The sequence below is a fragment of the Candoia aspera genome, chromosome 1 (assembly GCF_035149785.1).
Source record: "Candoia aspera isolate rCanAsp1 chromosome 1, rCanAsp1.hap2, whole genome shotgun sequence".
NCBI classification, from domain to species: domain Eukaryota; kingdom Metazoa; phylum Chordata; class Lepidosauria; order Squamata; family Boidae; genus Candoia; species Candoia aspera.
This window is the reverse complement of record NC_086153.1, coordinates 253,002,715-253,018,244: the sequence shown is the minus strand read 5'-3', so window position 1 is coordinate 253,018,244 and position 15,530 is coordinate 253,002,715. Positions and strand designations below refer to the sequence as shown.

Genomic DNA, 15,530 nt, shown 5'->3' with positions numbered 1-15,530 from the left:
TCCTCCCACCTCTGGGCGGTTTACAATAAAAGTAGTCAATTAAAACAATAGGCATAAAATATAAATACAATATATAAAAATGTAATTACAATTGACAAATAAATATAAAATAAGAATAAAATCCAAGTGAGAGAAGGTCTAATTCAGTCCATGTGTGTGAGGAGCACTCTAAGGCACTAGCCATCCCAAGCGTAACTACTCCCTTCCCCGCCCCAAGCCAGGAGACAGAGCCAAGTCTTCGGGTTCCTCCGGAAGGCCAGGAGCGATGGGGCTTACCTTACCTCTGGGGGCAGGATGTTCCAGAGGGCAGGAGCTACTGCAGAGAAGGCCTGCTTCCTGGACCCTGCCAAATGGAATTCTCTTACAGACGGGGTCTGTAACATACCCTCTCTACATGATTGGTTGGGACTGGTTGATGTGATGGGGAAGGGGCAGTCCCTCAGGTAACCTGGACCCATGCCATGTAGAGCTTTTAAAGGTGATAACCAACACCTTGAATTGGACCCAGAAGCAAACTGGTACCCAATGCAGCTCACTCAGTAGACATGTTATATGTGCCAATCTAGGGGCACCAAAGATAGCCCGTGCGGCTGCATTCTGGACCAGCTGTAGTTTCTGGATACTCTTCAAGGGTAGCGCCATGTAGAGTGCATTGTAATAGTCTATATGGGAGATAACAAGGGCACGGGTGACTGTTCAAAGGGCTTTCCGATCCAGGAAAGGGCGTAACTGACACATAACGTGAAGTTGTGTAAAAGCCCTCCTGGCCATAACTGCCACCTGCTCTTCGAGCAGGAGCCGTGAGTCCAGGAGGACCCCCAGATTATGCACCGGGTCTGTCTGGGGAAGTGCAACCCCATCCAGAACTAAAGATGACAATTTCCCAGATACAGAGGAGCCGTTAACCCACAGCCACTCTGTCTTACCAGGGTTCAGCTGTAGCCTGTTGTTCCCCATCCAGACCCCCACAGTCTCCAGGCACTGAGAGGGGGCAGTCACAGCATTACTTACCTCACCTGGGACAGAGATGTATAATTGAGTATCATCAGCATATTGATGATACCTCATCCCTGGTGACGGATGATCTCACCCAGTGGTTTCATGTAGATGTTAAAGAGTAATGCAGAGAGAACCGAACCCTGTGGCCCCCCCTCAAAGGAGGGGCCGAGGGTGAGATCTCTCACTCCATATCAACACCGATTGGGACCGGCCCTGGAGGAAGGAGGTAAACCAGCGCAGAACCACGCTGCCCACCTCCAACTCCCTGAGCTGCCCCAAAAGGATAACATGATCGATGGTATCGAAAGTCTCTGAGAGGTTAAGAAGAGCAAGGATGGATGCACTGCCCCCATCGTGCTCCCACCAGAGATCATCCATAAGTGCGACCAATGCTGTTTCTGTCCCATATCCGGGCCTGCTACATGCTATATGCTCTGTCTGAGGCATAGGCATGAGAAATCTTAATTTTTTAGTTTCTCATGAATGTCTACTGATACTTCATTTATAATAAGAGGATCTTGATGGTTTCATTATTTCAGTGTGTCAGTTTTATTAGCCAATTATGAGCTTATTCGTTTAGTTGATTTTTTTTTTCCCAAGAGAATAAAGCAGTAATAAATATGTTACGAATGTACCATTTAGCTATAGTGGCGTATAAGTATGTTAGTCAATGGTTGCCTCTGTAATGGAAAAATGCTGTCTGAAGCATGCTATGGAATAATTGATCTCATTACTTACACCATATTTTAGTTTTCTCTGGTGAGATGAATGCTTCAGGACAGAAACATTCATGCTGAATTCTAATCCTGAAATTTAAAAAAAAAACTAAGTTGAAGTACAAAAAACAATACTCTTACTTTATGTGAAATAATCCAGAAATATACTTTTTTGTCTCATTATTAATCATTTTATCTCAGTTCTTGGCTAAATGTGTCTCCAGAAATAAATAGGGTATGTATCTTTTTAGGTAGATTTTGTAATTAAATGTAATGTGCACAATACAACAGACTTTTAAAAAAGTTAAGGAAGGCACTAGTAGAGAAATGATATCAGGAGCAGCATTGCTGGCAGTTCATAAATGAAAGAAGGGTAACCCATCAGTTACGCAACCATATCAACTCATTTCAGCCTCCAGACCATGCCCAAAATAGGTAGGACCAAGCCCTTGTTGTGTTTTAGGAGGCTTTGTGTCATGAGTGCCGTTGAGCTGAAGACATCAGCACAACGGCACACATGACAATAACGAGGAAGCAGAGGAAGGGGCTCAAGATAAGCATAGCACGCACAACAACAGCCACAGACTCTAGCCGGAGGAAGCAGCCATCAGCTCACAAAGGAGAAAGAAGAAAAGACAAAGGCTAAGCGGATCGCGAGGCACACCCAAGCTGTTAGCACAAGCGCAACGGAGATCGCCCAGCTGACAGCAATCACCGGCTGAATGAGGAAACCGATGATGGGCGATCCCGGGGCACCAGCTGGGGCCTCGCAACCCTTCACCTACCGGCAAGACAGCATGCAGGACAAAGAGGGGATGACGTAATCCAGGGTGAGGGGGCGCTGACCGGCGCGGGGTATTTAAACCCCGCACCGGCGCGCTCCTCTCACTCTCAGCTTTTTTCGCAACTGACACTACGTATGAAATAAACCAGAACCTGCTCTCCTAGGAATCAGCGTCTGTGTTTTACTCTGCGGTAGGCAGTGCATGACATAAAGCTGAGAGTCACAAACTCAGCCTCGCCGAGCCCCACCGGACAACGAGCCGCGGGAGGAATAGACGGCGAGAAGACCACGAGCGATGAGGCCGACGCGTCGCGGCCAAAGCGGGCGAACCGCACGGCAAGAAGCGGAGGAGGACTGATCGAGGCCAGAGGCACCGCGGACCCCAGGAGCCACGGACACCTGCCCGGCCCACCCCGAGCCTCAGCTCCAACCCCAGAGGGAGACGGCGGCGGAGGCGACCCGGCCACGGGAGGGAGCAACATACCTCCCGAGACCAGCGGAGACCCCCCCGCCCCACATCGCACCCCAGCCACGGGCGCGGAGCGTCAGCCCAACTGCGGCAAGCACGGTGGAGGACGGAGAGGCAACCCAGCCGACGCACTCCCAAACGGAGGAAGCGGACCAGCGGACGGGACTGCCTGAACCCCACCAGCGGCTCAACCCGGCGGACACACCGATAGACCCGACCCCAGCTGCGGCGCGGATTTCGGACGGGGAAGCTCAAGCCAGACTCGCAGCCATGGAGGCCCAGCTACAGGACCTCAGGACCATGCTGCAATCGCTGATGTCCCCGGCGCCGCCCAACGACGTTCCCGTGCAGGCCCACACCCCGAGCGGGTCGTCGCACCCCCATGGGCCAAATGCTGATCAACAAGCGGCCCAAGCGGACGAAGCCAGGAGTCAGGAAGTGAGAGGAGGGGACTCACACAATGCCCGGGCCCCAAAGGACTTCCCCATCTTCGACGGGAACCCCGCGAAACTGTCGTTCTTCATTACGAACGCCAGGGAGTTCATGGGGCGGCACGGACACTCTTTTAACTCCGAAGCGGACAAGATCGCAGCCGTGGCGATCAAACTACAAGACCGGGCGGCGGACTGGTACGTCCAAATGTACGAGTCCAACTCCCCCGCCCTCTCGGACTTCCATGCTTTCATTACCGAGATGAAGCGCTACTTTGAGGACCCACTAGCCAAAGAGAGGGCTAAAAGCGCACTCCAAAGCCTCAAACAGGGCGCACGCACTGTCCCAGACTACGCCCTCGAATTTAAAGCCCTAGCAGGGAAGATCAACGACTGGTCAGAGACCACCCTGCTAGAAATGTTTAAAAGGGGGCTCAACCGCGAAGTACTTCAATGGGCTCTCTACTGGGACGATCCGGAGACTCTGCACGACTGGATCCACCTCGCGGGGAAAGCAGAGCACGCGCACCGCACCTTCCTAATGGCAACAACGGAAGACAAAACCAACACCTACCCAAAGGTACCCGCGCCACACGTGGGGACGGCCGGTCCCACATATCCAAGGAAGAAATTTACTCGCGGGCCCTGCGGGAGGTGTGGGAAAATGAGGCACAAAACGGCAGATTGCTTCTCCAACCGAACCCCAGCGAGCGCTCCTAAACCCGCACTGAAACCTAACCTCAAACCAACTAACCCGCCGCCACCCCCCCACCGCCGAATGACCGGAGCCACAGCGACACCGGACGAAGGCTGGGACGCTCACTGGGGGGGAGAGGACGCCGTAGACCCAGACCAGCCGGCGGGAAACGCTCCCCGCCTGCCTTAAAATGCGCCGCGAGGCAGGTGGTGGGACAGAGGCGCGGATCACTTCGACAGAGCGGCGAAAGCTCCGTAATAATGGCGGCAATCAAGCTCTCTGGGGGCAACGGAGCCACCACGGCCGCGGCACTAGTGGACTCGGGGTGCTCAAAAAACCTGATCCACCCCGACATAGTCGCAAAACTCACCCTACGCTGCCTCCCCCTCCCCACGCCGCTGGCATTTCACCAGCTGGACGGCTCAACAGCGGGAGGGACACCAGCCACAATGCAGACCGAGCCAGTTACCCTACAAATGGGTACCCACACCGAACGAACATCGTTCGTGGTAACCCACATAGGACGGCCCATCGTAGTCTTGGGGATACCATGGCTCGCAACAAACAACCCGCGCATCGACTGGGCGACCCGCACCTTCCGATTCGATGACGGCGAGTACCGGGCGCCAGTTCCGGCGGGCAGGACCAACCCCACGGTGGGACGAGCAGAGGCGGCAACCCAGGACAACACAACCACACCAGAAGACCTACCGGAGCAATACGCTGACTTCTCAGAGGTCTTCGGAGAGGCGGAAGCTGATCAACTACCCCCCCACCGCAAGACGGACTGCAGGATTGACCTGCTGCCCGATGTCCCCTTACCTAGGCCGAAGATTTACTCGATGACCCCGAAGGAGATGGCAACCCTTCGGGAGTTCATCGACAAAAACCTAGAGGGGATTCATAGAGCTGGCATGCTCACCGGTCGGAGCGCCCGTCCTATTCCGAGAGAAAAAGGACGGCACCCTACAGCTCTGCACCGACTACCGGGGCCTCAATGCAGCTTTCCTATCCAATAAATACCCCTTAGCCCTCGTGAAAGACATGCTCGCCCACCTGTCCACGGGCAGAGTATTCTCCAAGCTGGACCTTCGCGAGGCGTACTACCGGATCCGAATCAGGGAGGGGGACGAATGGAAAACGGCGTTCAACTGCCCCCTAGGCGCCTTTCAATACAAAGTGCTGCCATTCGGACTAGCAGGGGCCCCGGGGGTATTCATGCAGCTCATCAATGAGGTTCTGAATGAGCACCTGTTCAAAGGGGTCCTGGTCTACATAGACGACGTCCTCATCTACTCCAAAACGCACGAGGAACACGTGACCCTAGTCAGACAAGTCCTCGACAAGCTAAAACGGGCGAAACTCTATGCCAAACCCTCAAAGTGCGAATTCCATAAAGCACGCCTAGACTACCTGGGGTACCGAATCTCCAGAGAAGGCATAGATATGGACCCCGCAAAAGTCGAGGCGGTGGTGAACTGGGAACGCCCCCGTAACAGGCGCCAACTCCAGAGCTTCCTCGGCTTCGCGAATTTTTACAGGTCATTCGCACGGGGGTTCGCGGAGATAGCCCTCCCCCTAACAGACCTCCTCAAGACTAAAGGGGTGGGGGACACACGACGCGCCAAGAACCCGGGCACAGTACTAAATTGGACTCCCGCGTGCCAAACCGCATTTAACAGGCTGAAAGTGCTGTTCACCACGGAGCCAATCCTCGCGCACCCGGACCCAGAACGGCCGTTCGTGGTCCAAGCCGACGCCTCAGACTTCTCCCTGGGGGCCATCCTACTCCAAAAGGACCCCACAGGAGTCCTGAAACCATGCGCCTACCTGTCGAGGAAATTCTCGGAGACAGAAAGGCGCTGGCACGTCTGGGAGAAGGAAGCCTTTGCGGTGAAATCGGCGTTGGAAACATGGAGGTACCTACTGGAAGGAGCCACCCAACCATTCGAGGTCTGGACAGACCACCGGAACCTCGAGGCCCTCCGAACGCCCAGACGCCTCAGCCCAAAACAGATCAGATGGGCCCAATTCTTCAGCCGCTTCAGCTTTCAGCTGAAGTTCATGCCGGGCAAAAAGAACTTCCTAGCTGACACCCTCTCCCGACTGCCCCAAGACGAGGAGCCCGCCCCAGACATGATCGGGACGGTCCTATCCGCTTCCCAGCTGGGGATGGCGGTGACCACCCGGAGCGGCGCTCGGAGGCAACCCAACCCCACGGCACAACCGACGGTGGGGCAACCAGTAACCAGACGGCGCCAACCGCAACTGCCAGGGGGGATACGCGCAGACCTCACTGCCGCCCTCAAAACCGACCCTTGGCTCCTAGCAAACCCCGACAAGGTGACGATGGCACAGGACCTGGCATGGGGGGAAGGCAGAATATATGTCCCAGACTCGCAACGCCAGGCGATCTTGTGCAGATCCCACGACGCCAAGCAAGCGGGACATTTTGGGTTCCTGAAGACCCTGCACCTCACACGACGCCAATTCTGGTGGCCCGCGCTGAGACGGGACGTGAAAGCCTATGTAGCGTCCTGCCTGACATGCGCCAGGGCCAAACGGGCACCAGGTAAGCCCCCGGGACTTTTACAAAAGGTGGCGGAGCCCTCCCGCCCATGGGAGGAAATCTCCATGGATTTCATAGTAGATCTCCCACCCAGCCAGAAGAAAACGGCCATTTGGGTGGTGAAAGACTACTTTTCGAAACAAGCCCACTTCATCCCCTGCTCATCGGTCCCGTCCGCCCAACAACTAGCCAAACTCTTCCTGATACACGTGTACAGGTTACACGGATGTCCCGCACGCGTGGTGACCGACAGGGGCACACAATTCACTTCGAAATTCTGGTGGGCCTTCCTAAAGCTGACGGGGACCCAACAAGCCCTATCCACTGCCTGGCACCCCCAGACGGACGGAGCCACAGAGGTCCTCAATGCCACCCTAGAACAATTCATACGCTCATACACAAACTACCACCAAGACGACTGGGTCGAACTGCTCCCGTTTGCGGAAGTCGCATATAATAACGCCGTCCACACGAGCACGGGGAAAACCCCGTTCGAAGTAGTCTCGGGGCGCGACTTTGTCCCCATACCGGAGCTACCGCAACCCCCGGGACCCCAAGTGGATGCTAGTGACTGGGGACGGAAGATTGCGGAATCGTGGCCAATAATCACGGCAGCACTGAAGGAAGCACAGGCGGCCTACAAAGAGCAGGCTGACAAGCACCGGCGCCACCAACCGACGTTCCAGGCAGGGGATATGGTCTACCTATCCACCAAATTCCTGAAGTCACCTCAACCCTCGAAAAAACTGGGGCCTAAGTATATCGGGCCGCTTCGAGTAACCCAGATAGTGAACCTGGTGGCAATACACCTGGACCTGCCGCACAATCTACGGAGACTCCACCCGGTCTTTCACACCAGCCTCCTGAAACCTGCAACCACCTCTCGATGGCACCCGAGCACGCCACTGCCCTCCCCAGTGATGATCGACGGCCAACAACATTTCGAAGTAAGAGACATACTCGACTCTCGCCGTCAACGGGGAATATTACACTATTTAGTAAGGTGGAAACACTTCCCCCACCCAGAATGGGTGGCGGCGCAACACGTCAAGGCGCCAGACCTGACCCGGGCATTCCACCGGACGTACCCCGACAAGCCAAAGGGGCGACAAGCCGAACCGGCCCCTGAACACCCTTTTCCCCGCGGTCCCCCCCCGCCAACCGCGCCCCCAGGGGAAAGGGCCCCCCAAGCCCGCGACTTGGGTAGACCTCCCTCCCCCCGGGACTCACCCCCCCCGCCCCGGGCCCACGAGGGAGTGACATTGGTCACCTACGCATGCCTGGGGGCAATGCCCAGGATGCACACATAACAATTACGACGCACTTGGGGAAAAGATAAGGGCCCTACCTGGAGCTGAAAAGCACCCGACCAGCCACGCCTCTTTCCTCGCCGAACTGAGCCAAACGAGCAGGGTGTGGCCGGAGCATGCGCACGCCCAGGGTGTGGTCGGGGCATGTGCACTGGGAACACACCCTAGATGGACACGAGGTGGAAGGCGGAACAAAGGGAGGGGCGAAAACACTCCGGCGGGAAATTAAAAAAAACAAACAAAAAAAAAACACCATTTTGACAGCTCTCCTGGTAAAAAACCGGAAGGCCGGGGGGGGGCACTATTCGGACAGGGGGCAGTATGTCATGAGTGCCGTTGAGCTGAAGACATCAGCACAACGGCACACATGACAATAACGAGGAAGCAGAGGAAGGGGCTCAAGATAAGCATAGCACGCACAACAACAGCCACAGACTCTAGCCGGAGGAAGCAGCCATCATGTAACGGTTGCCTAATCCCAAATACTCAGTCTCACAAGCTCGGGCTTAAAGATAACTGATTTATTAAAGGAATAGTATGCAAATACAGAGAAAGCTGAGAATGAGCAAAAGCGCGCCAAATACAAACTTAAAAGCCTTGCCTGTAAGCAAGTTCCGCCCCATCCCTTGTCAGGACGCTCCCCCTCCCAGGTGCTAGAAGCCGTTAGACGCGCCTGGGAAAGCAACCTTGAGCAGGAGCGCAAACCCAAACATACATTCCAAGCCCTCAAAACAACGGAGGGTGAAGGAATGGAAAAACCCCGGGTGAAGGAACACGGAACAGAAAAAGACATGTGAAACGTTACAATGTTAACAGCACATTGAAATGAGAACATGACATATTGCCCCCCCCAAAAAAAACTATGGAGCAGGCTTGTCAGGGTAGGCAGAGTGGAATTGGGCTACGAGACGAGGGGAAAGCACGTCCGGAGCAGCAACCCATTCAGGATGAGGGAAATGTTTCCAGCGGACGAGGTATTGCAACGTGGAGCGCTGGTGTCGGGAATCGAGGATGGCTGTCACCTCGAAGTGTTGCTGGTTGTCGATCATGAGTGGAGGTGGTGGAATGGGTTGTGGATGCCAGCGGTCCGACGATAGGCAGGGCTTGAGTAAACTACAATGGAAAACAGGATGTAAACGTTTAAGGTTGTGAGGCAAATCAAGTTTAAACGTAACAGGGTTGAGTTGAGCAATAATTGGAAAAGGTCCGACAAATTTAGGGCCAAGTTTCTTAGAGGGCTGTGGGGACTTGAGAAACTTAGTGGATAAGTAGACTTTATCCCCGACAGCAAAGGATGGTTCCGGGGAACGCTTGGCATCGGCATGGCGCTTATAGGTAGCTTGGGCATGGAGGAGAGCCTGTTGAATATTAGACCATGAGTCCTTTAGAGAGTCCGCCCAGTCAGTAAGGGAGGCTGGTAGGGGTTGAGGATGAGGAAGTTCAGGAATAGGAACAAATTCACGTCCAAAAACTGTTTTAAAAGGAACTTGACCAGTGGTTTGATGAACGGCATTGTTGTAAGCGACCTCAGCAAATGGGAGTAAGTCGACCCAATCGTCCTGTTGGTAATTAACAAAAGCCCTGAGGTACTGTTCCAGTGTGGAATTAACCGCCTCTGTAGATCCGTCCGTTTCCGGATGCCAGGCAGTGGAAAGTGACTGTTTTGTACCTAAAAGTTTCAAAAATGCCCGCCAAAATTGTGACGTAAATTGTGTGCCTCTGTCACTCACCAAACGGGCGGGGATACCGTGGAGGCGGTACACGTGGGTGAGGAAGAGGCGTGCCAGCTGTTGTGCGGTGGGGATAGACGCGCATGGAATGAAGTGGGCTTGTTTGGAGAAAAAGTCTTTGACCACCCAAATGACAGTTTTGCGTTGACTAGGGGGTAGATCGACGATAAAGTCCATGGAAATGTCCTGCCAAGGGACAGATGGGGTGGCAACGGGTTGAAGGAGACCTTGGGGTTTGCCTGGTTTGCGTTTGATCGCAGCACATACAGGGCACGCAGTGACATATGCCTTCAGGTCTTTGAGTAAAGTTGGCCACCAGAATTGCCGGCGAACAAGGTGCAAAGTTTTTACGTAGCCAAAATGTCCAGCCAGCTTGTCATCGTGGCAGCGCTGGAGTATGGTTTTTCGCATAGCATCGGGTACATAAAGGCGATCGTTGCGGCAGGCAAGATCATCGGTGAAAGTTAAAATGTGTCTATTAGTTTGCAACCAAGTATCTGTTTTAAGGTGGGAAAGCAACTGTTGTTGCAAATCGGAGGGAATTGACAAGTGCGGCGAGCAGCTGGAAGGCGGAGCGGCTGGAGGTTGTGTTGATTGCGCTCGGGTCTGGCTGCGAGTCACTGCTGCCAAACTTAATTGCTTGTCGGTCCAGACGGTGCCTTGGACAGTTGGCCCTGGGCCAGCATCTTGGGGTCTGCGGGAGAGTGCATCAGCTAAAAAGTTTTTCTTGCCTGGTATAAATTTAAGGGTGAAGTCGAAGCGGCTAAAAAACTCAGCCCAGCGCAGCTGTTTGGGACTGAGTTTTCGACTGGTGCTTAGAGCTTCCAGGTTTTTATGGTCAGTCCAGACTTCAAAAGGGTTTGAAGTGCCTTCCAACAGGTGTCGCCATGTTTCTAAAGCCGTTTTTACAGCAAAAGCCTCTTTTTCCCAAACGTGCCATCTCCTTTCTGTTTCAGTGAATTTGCGAGAGAGGTAGGCACAGGGTTTTAAAGTGCTAGATTGGTCAGATTGTAACAAAATTGCTCCTATGGAGAAATCAGAAGCATCGACTTGTACAACGAAGGGTTTAGAGGGGTTTGGATGCTGTAAAATTGGTTCTGTGGTAAAGATTTGTTTGAGCGCTTCGAACGCTTGTTGACAGGCTGGAGTCCATTTAAGGAGCGCGCCTGGGTTCTTTGAACGTCGCGTATCCCCCTGTCCTTTAGTTTTTAACAGTTCAGTAAGGGGGAGGGCGATTTCTGCAAAATTTTGGGCGAATGCCCGATAGAAATTAGAGAATCCAAGGAAACTTTGTAATTGTCTCCTGGTACGGGGAGGCTCCCATGCCACAATAGCTTCTACTTTTGCAGGGTCCATTTCAATGCCCTGAGCTGAAATTCGATAGCCTAGGTAATCAATTTGTGACTGATGAAATGCACATTTTGACAGTTTTGCATACAACTCTGCTTTTCTCAATTTAGCCAGTACCTGACGCACCAAGTGGATATGTTCTGACATGGTTTCAGTATAAATCAATACATCATCCAAATATACCAGTACCCCCTTAAATAGGTGGTCATGCAAGACCTCATTGATTAGTTGCATAAAAACCCCAGGTGCCCCGGATAAACCGAATGGTAAGACTTTATATTGGAAAGCCCCAAGAGGACAGTTAAACGCTGTTTTCCACTCATCCCCTTCCCTTATGCGAATACGAAAATACGCTTCTCTCAAATCGAGTTTTGAGAAAATTTTGCCTCTGGCCAGATGTGATAACATATCTTTGATCAGGGGCAAAGGATATTTATTTAATATTGAGACCGCATTGAGCCCGCGGAAATCGGTACAAAGCCTTAATGACCCATCCTTTTTTGGCCTGAATAGGACAGGAGCTCCTACCGGGGAATTTGCCGGCTCAATGAAACCCCTAGCCAGGTTTTTGTCAATGAACTCCCTTAGCATAGTAAGCTCTTTGGGAGACATGGGGTATATTTTTGGGTGAGGCAATTTTACGTTTGGTAAAAATTCAATGGCACAGTCCGTTTTTCGGTGGGGTGGCAAGCGATCCGCTTCTTTTTCCCCAAATACCTCAGCAAAATCCTGATACTGATTGGGTAGTCCCTCAAGAGGTTGAAGCGTTTGCACAGTGGTATACGCTACCCCTCCACCCTCCATGTCCTCCAGTAGGTCCTTTTCGGGTACTTTGTAAAATCCATCTGCAAACGTCACAGTTCTATGCAGCCAGTTGATAAAAGGGTTTTGGTGCACAAACCAAGGCATCCCCAAGATTACCAGAGGACCCCCCACTGGAGCTACCACAAATGGCAGCTTTTCCTGATGGGAGCCCATCTGCAAGGCGACCAGTCCCGTGGAATGATTGACTGCTTTCCCTCCCGCCATAGTTCCATCCAATTGGGTGAAAATCATAGGTCTTGGCAAAGGGAACGTGGGCAGTTCCAGAGCCGCTACGACATCAGGGTGCATCAGGGAACGGGAGCAACCTGAATCTAGCATGGCCCAAACTTCCACAGTTTTGGTTTTTGAACTCAGTTTAACTTTAACAGTCAGTGTGGGGAAATTTCCACTCACCGAATCGTGGTTACGCCCGGTTTCTTCCACCTGCCCTAGGGCGCCCTTCAGGGCAGGTGGTAGGCTTTTCCCGCCGGCTGCTCGAATTGCAACTCTTCTTCCTCTTCTCCGAAAGGTAGTTCGGGGGGGTCCAGGTCCAGTTCCGCGACGGCTGCTTTCAGTTTTCGCGGTGGAGCAGGAGCAGGCGACTTTACCGTAGGTTTCGTCTGTCGTTCCTCTGGACGGCGTCTCGGGCACGACGTGGCTCGATGCCCTTCTTTCCCACATCTGAGGCACTGACCCTTGGAGAATCGTCGCTCCCTCTCCTCTTCCCAGGGTTTCGGTTTGGGGCGGCTGGCAAGTCCAGATGTGCGCGCTCCTCTAGCAAGACGTGATTGTCTAAGCTCTTTGGTATGGGCATAGGTTTGTAGGGCATTTTCTGCGCTGCCCGCCAACTGAATCCACCCATATAGCGTCTTAGGATCATCTCTTCCTAGTGCCCATCGAAGGATTTCGGGTTCTAACCCCTGTTTGAACATTTCAATTATTGTTGGCTCAGACCAGTCTTCCACTTTTCCTGCCAAGGCTTTAAATTCCAACGCATATTTGGCAACTGAGAGGGACCCTTGGTAGAGTTTCCGCAGGTCATTTTTAGCTGTTTCTTGAGCTAAAGGGTCTTCGAAATGCTGTTTAAGTGCCCACAAAAAGTCATCGAAGTCCTCTAACTCAGTTGCCTCAGCCTGGCATAGTTGCACATACCAATCCGCTGCCCTTCCTCTCAGCTTGTTGGCAATGAAATTGATCTTGCCATGTTCTGACCGAAAGTTCCGACCCCAATCTTCTATATAATGCTTGGCATTAGTGATAAAGAAGGAGAGCGTTGTGGGATCCCCATCGAATTTCACTCCAAATGGTGGGAAGGTTCTTGCCGGCTCAGCTGGCTGTGGCGGTGCCGCGAATGTCAGCGTACGCCGAGCCCCCATGGGTGGTCGATCCCTAGGAGGTCTTGCCTCTCGCTCCCCCCCTTGACCGGCTGATCGAGTCTTGCTTCTCCCCCGGGTTGATATGGTACTGTGCCTGGGGTACTGTGACGGCTCTTCCTCCCAATCCTCCGGGGTGGGCTCTGCCTCTCTGGGTAGATCCTTAAGGATGGTCACTATTAAATCCATTTTATCCTCTAATGCCCTCATACGGGCTGGAGTGACCGGCTCCTCCGGGGGTTGGTTGGTTACCACCACCCTCGGTGACAAGGGGACTTCGGGCTCCCAGGACAATTGTGGAGACCCCCTCCCCGGTGCTCTTTCCATAACAGTTCTATGTTCACTCCTGAGACTCTCCTGCATGGATATCAACAGCTCGTCTAATTTGATGTCTCGCAACTCCCGACGTGCTGCTCTTTGCGCTCTCGAGGTTAGCGCTGGCCGGATTCTGGCCGCCTCCCGCTCCTCCTCGCTTCCATCACTTGCGCGAAGCTGAGGTTCTGTCATCGCTAGCGTTCCCTCTTATCCAACGAATGGATGGGGCTAGCGGAAAATGGATGAAATGATTCTCAGCTTTATGTAACGGTTGCCTAATCCCAAATACTCAGTCTCACAAGCTCGGGCTTAAAGATAACTGATTTATTAAAGGAATAGTATGCAAATACAGAGAAAGCTGAGAATGAGCAAAAGCGCGCCAAATACAAACTTAAAAGCCTTGCCTGTAAGCAAGTTCCGCCCCATCCCTCGTCAGGACGCTCCCCCTCCCAGGTGCTAGAAGCCGTTAGACGCGCCTGGGAAAGCAACCTTGAGCAGGAGCGCAAACCCAAACATACATTCCAAGCCCTCAAAACAACGGAGGGTGAAGGAATGGAAAAACCCCGGGTGAAGGAACACGGAACAGAAAAAGACATGTGAAACGTTACAATGTTAACAGCACATTGAAATGAGAACATGACACATCAGCTCACAAAGGAGAAAGAAGAAAAGACAAAGGCTAAGTGGATCGCGAGGCACACCCAAGCTGTTAGCACAAGCGCAACGGAGATCGCCCAGCTGACAGCAATCACCGGCTGAATGAGGAAACCGATGATGGGCGATCCCGGGGCACCAGCTGGGGCCTCGCAACCCTTCACCTACCGGCAAGACAGCATGCAGGACAAAGGGGGGATGACGTAACCCAGGGTGAGGGGGCGCTGACCGGCGCGGGGTATTTAAACCCCGCACCGGCGCGCTCCTCTCACTCTCAGCTTTTTTCGCAACTGACACTACGTATGAAATAAACCAGAACCTGCTCTCCTAGGAATCAGCGTCTGTGTTTTACTCTGTGGTAGGCAGTGGATGACACTTTGGCAGTAAATAAGGGGTGAATGGGTACCTTTATGACATCACCAGTTTCTTGGAGACAAAACTCTTTTTTTAAAAAAAAGCATAACTCCTGGCCACAAGAAAGCTGCCCACAGCTGCCATAAACTATTCTGTGAGGGGAAGTAAGTCTCTGAGCACATCTTTTAATAGATGTGGAACCCTTGTATACAGTGTCTCCAGACTTGCAATTATTAACTTGAGCTGATAATGGGGTGTAAACTTCTTTCCTCTTTAGGAATATAAGTAACATTGATTGGATGAAAAGCATGCTTTCTTCAGGAAAAACAAAAGACAAAAACAAAGCAACAAAGGAAAAAACAAAAGCAATCAGCAAATCTGATAGGCGGAATCAGGAATTGAAACCACAGTTCAATTAATTTTGTTTTGTTTTGTTTATTGGTTTACTTCGTTTATCAGATGCCAATTTAAATTGGGATAGTGGGCTGTATCCAACATTTTTTTAATGGATTTCACTCAAAAGGAGATCTCTTGCTGTCATGCATTTCTTGCACCTCCTCAAATCTGCCTGAGGAAGTCCAAAATGCTCTGGAATGGTGGACTCCATTCTACCAGTAGATGGACATAATCAGATCCAGTCCTATGTATTCATTTCTAGACTGGGATTTTGAATTGAGTTGTCACTTCTCTGAATGGTCAGCTAATTTAGTTTAAAGGTTGTTTGGGTTAATCCATTGTTATTGATGCTTCTAGTGAATAAAGATCTAGATGGTTATAAGTTAGTTTAAAATTGTAGATTTGTATAAAAATATTCACAAGACAATTTTCAGTTTATACCTGGGTCTCTACCATCACAAATAATACATTAAGTTGATTCAAAGATTGCTTAGATGTAGCTATACTTTTTTGTACTGATACATATAGGACTAAATAGCTAAATAAAATATTATATGTCAATAATATTTTTTCATAAAC

The 15,530-nt window shown here is 51.9% G+C and overlaps 1 protein-coding gene across 1 annotated transcript in view; it reads left to right on the top strand.

Annotated features, from left to right (window-relative positions):
• KIAA1549L (KIAA1549 like) overlaps positions 1-15,530 on the top strand; it is a 105,162-nt gene that overhangs the window by 57,048 nt on the left and 32,584 nt on the right. The gene's annotated exons all lie outside the window — the stretch shown is intronic.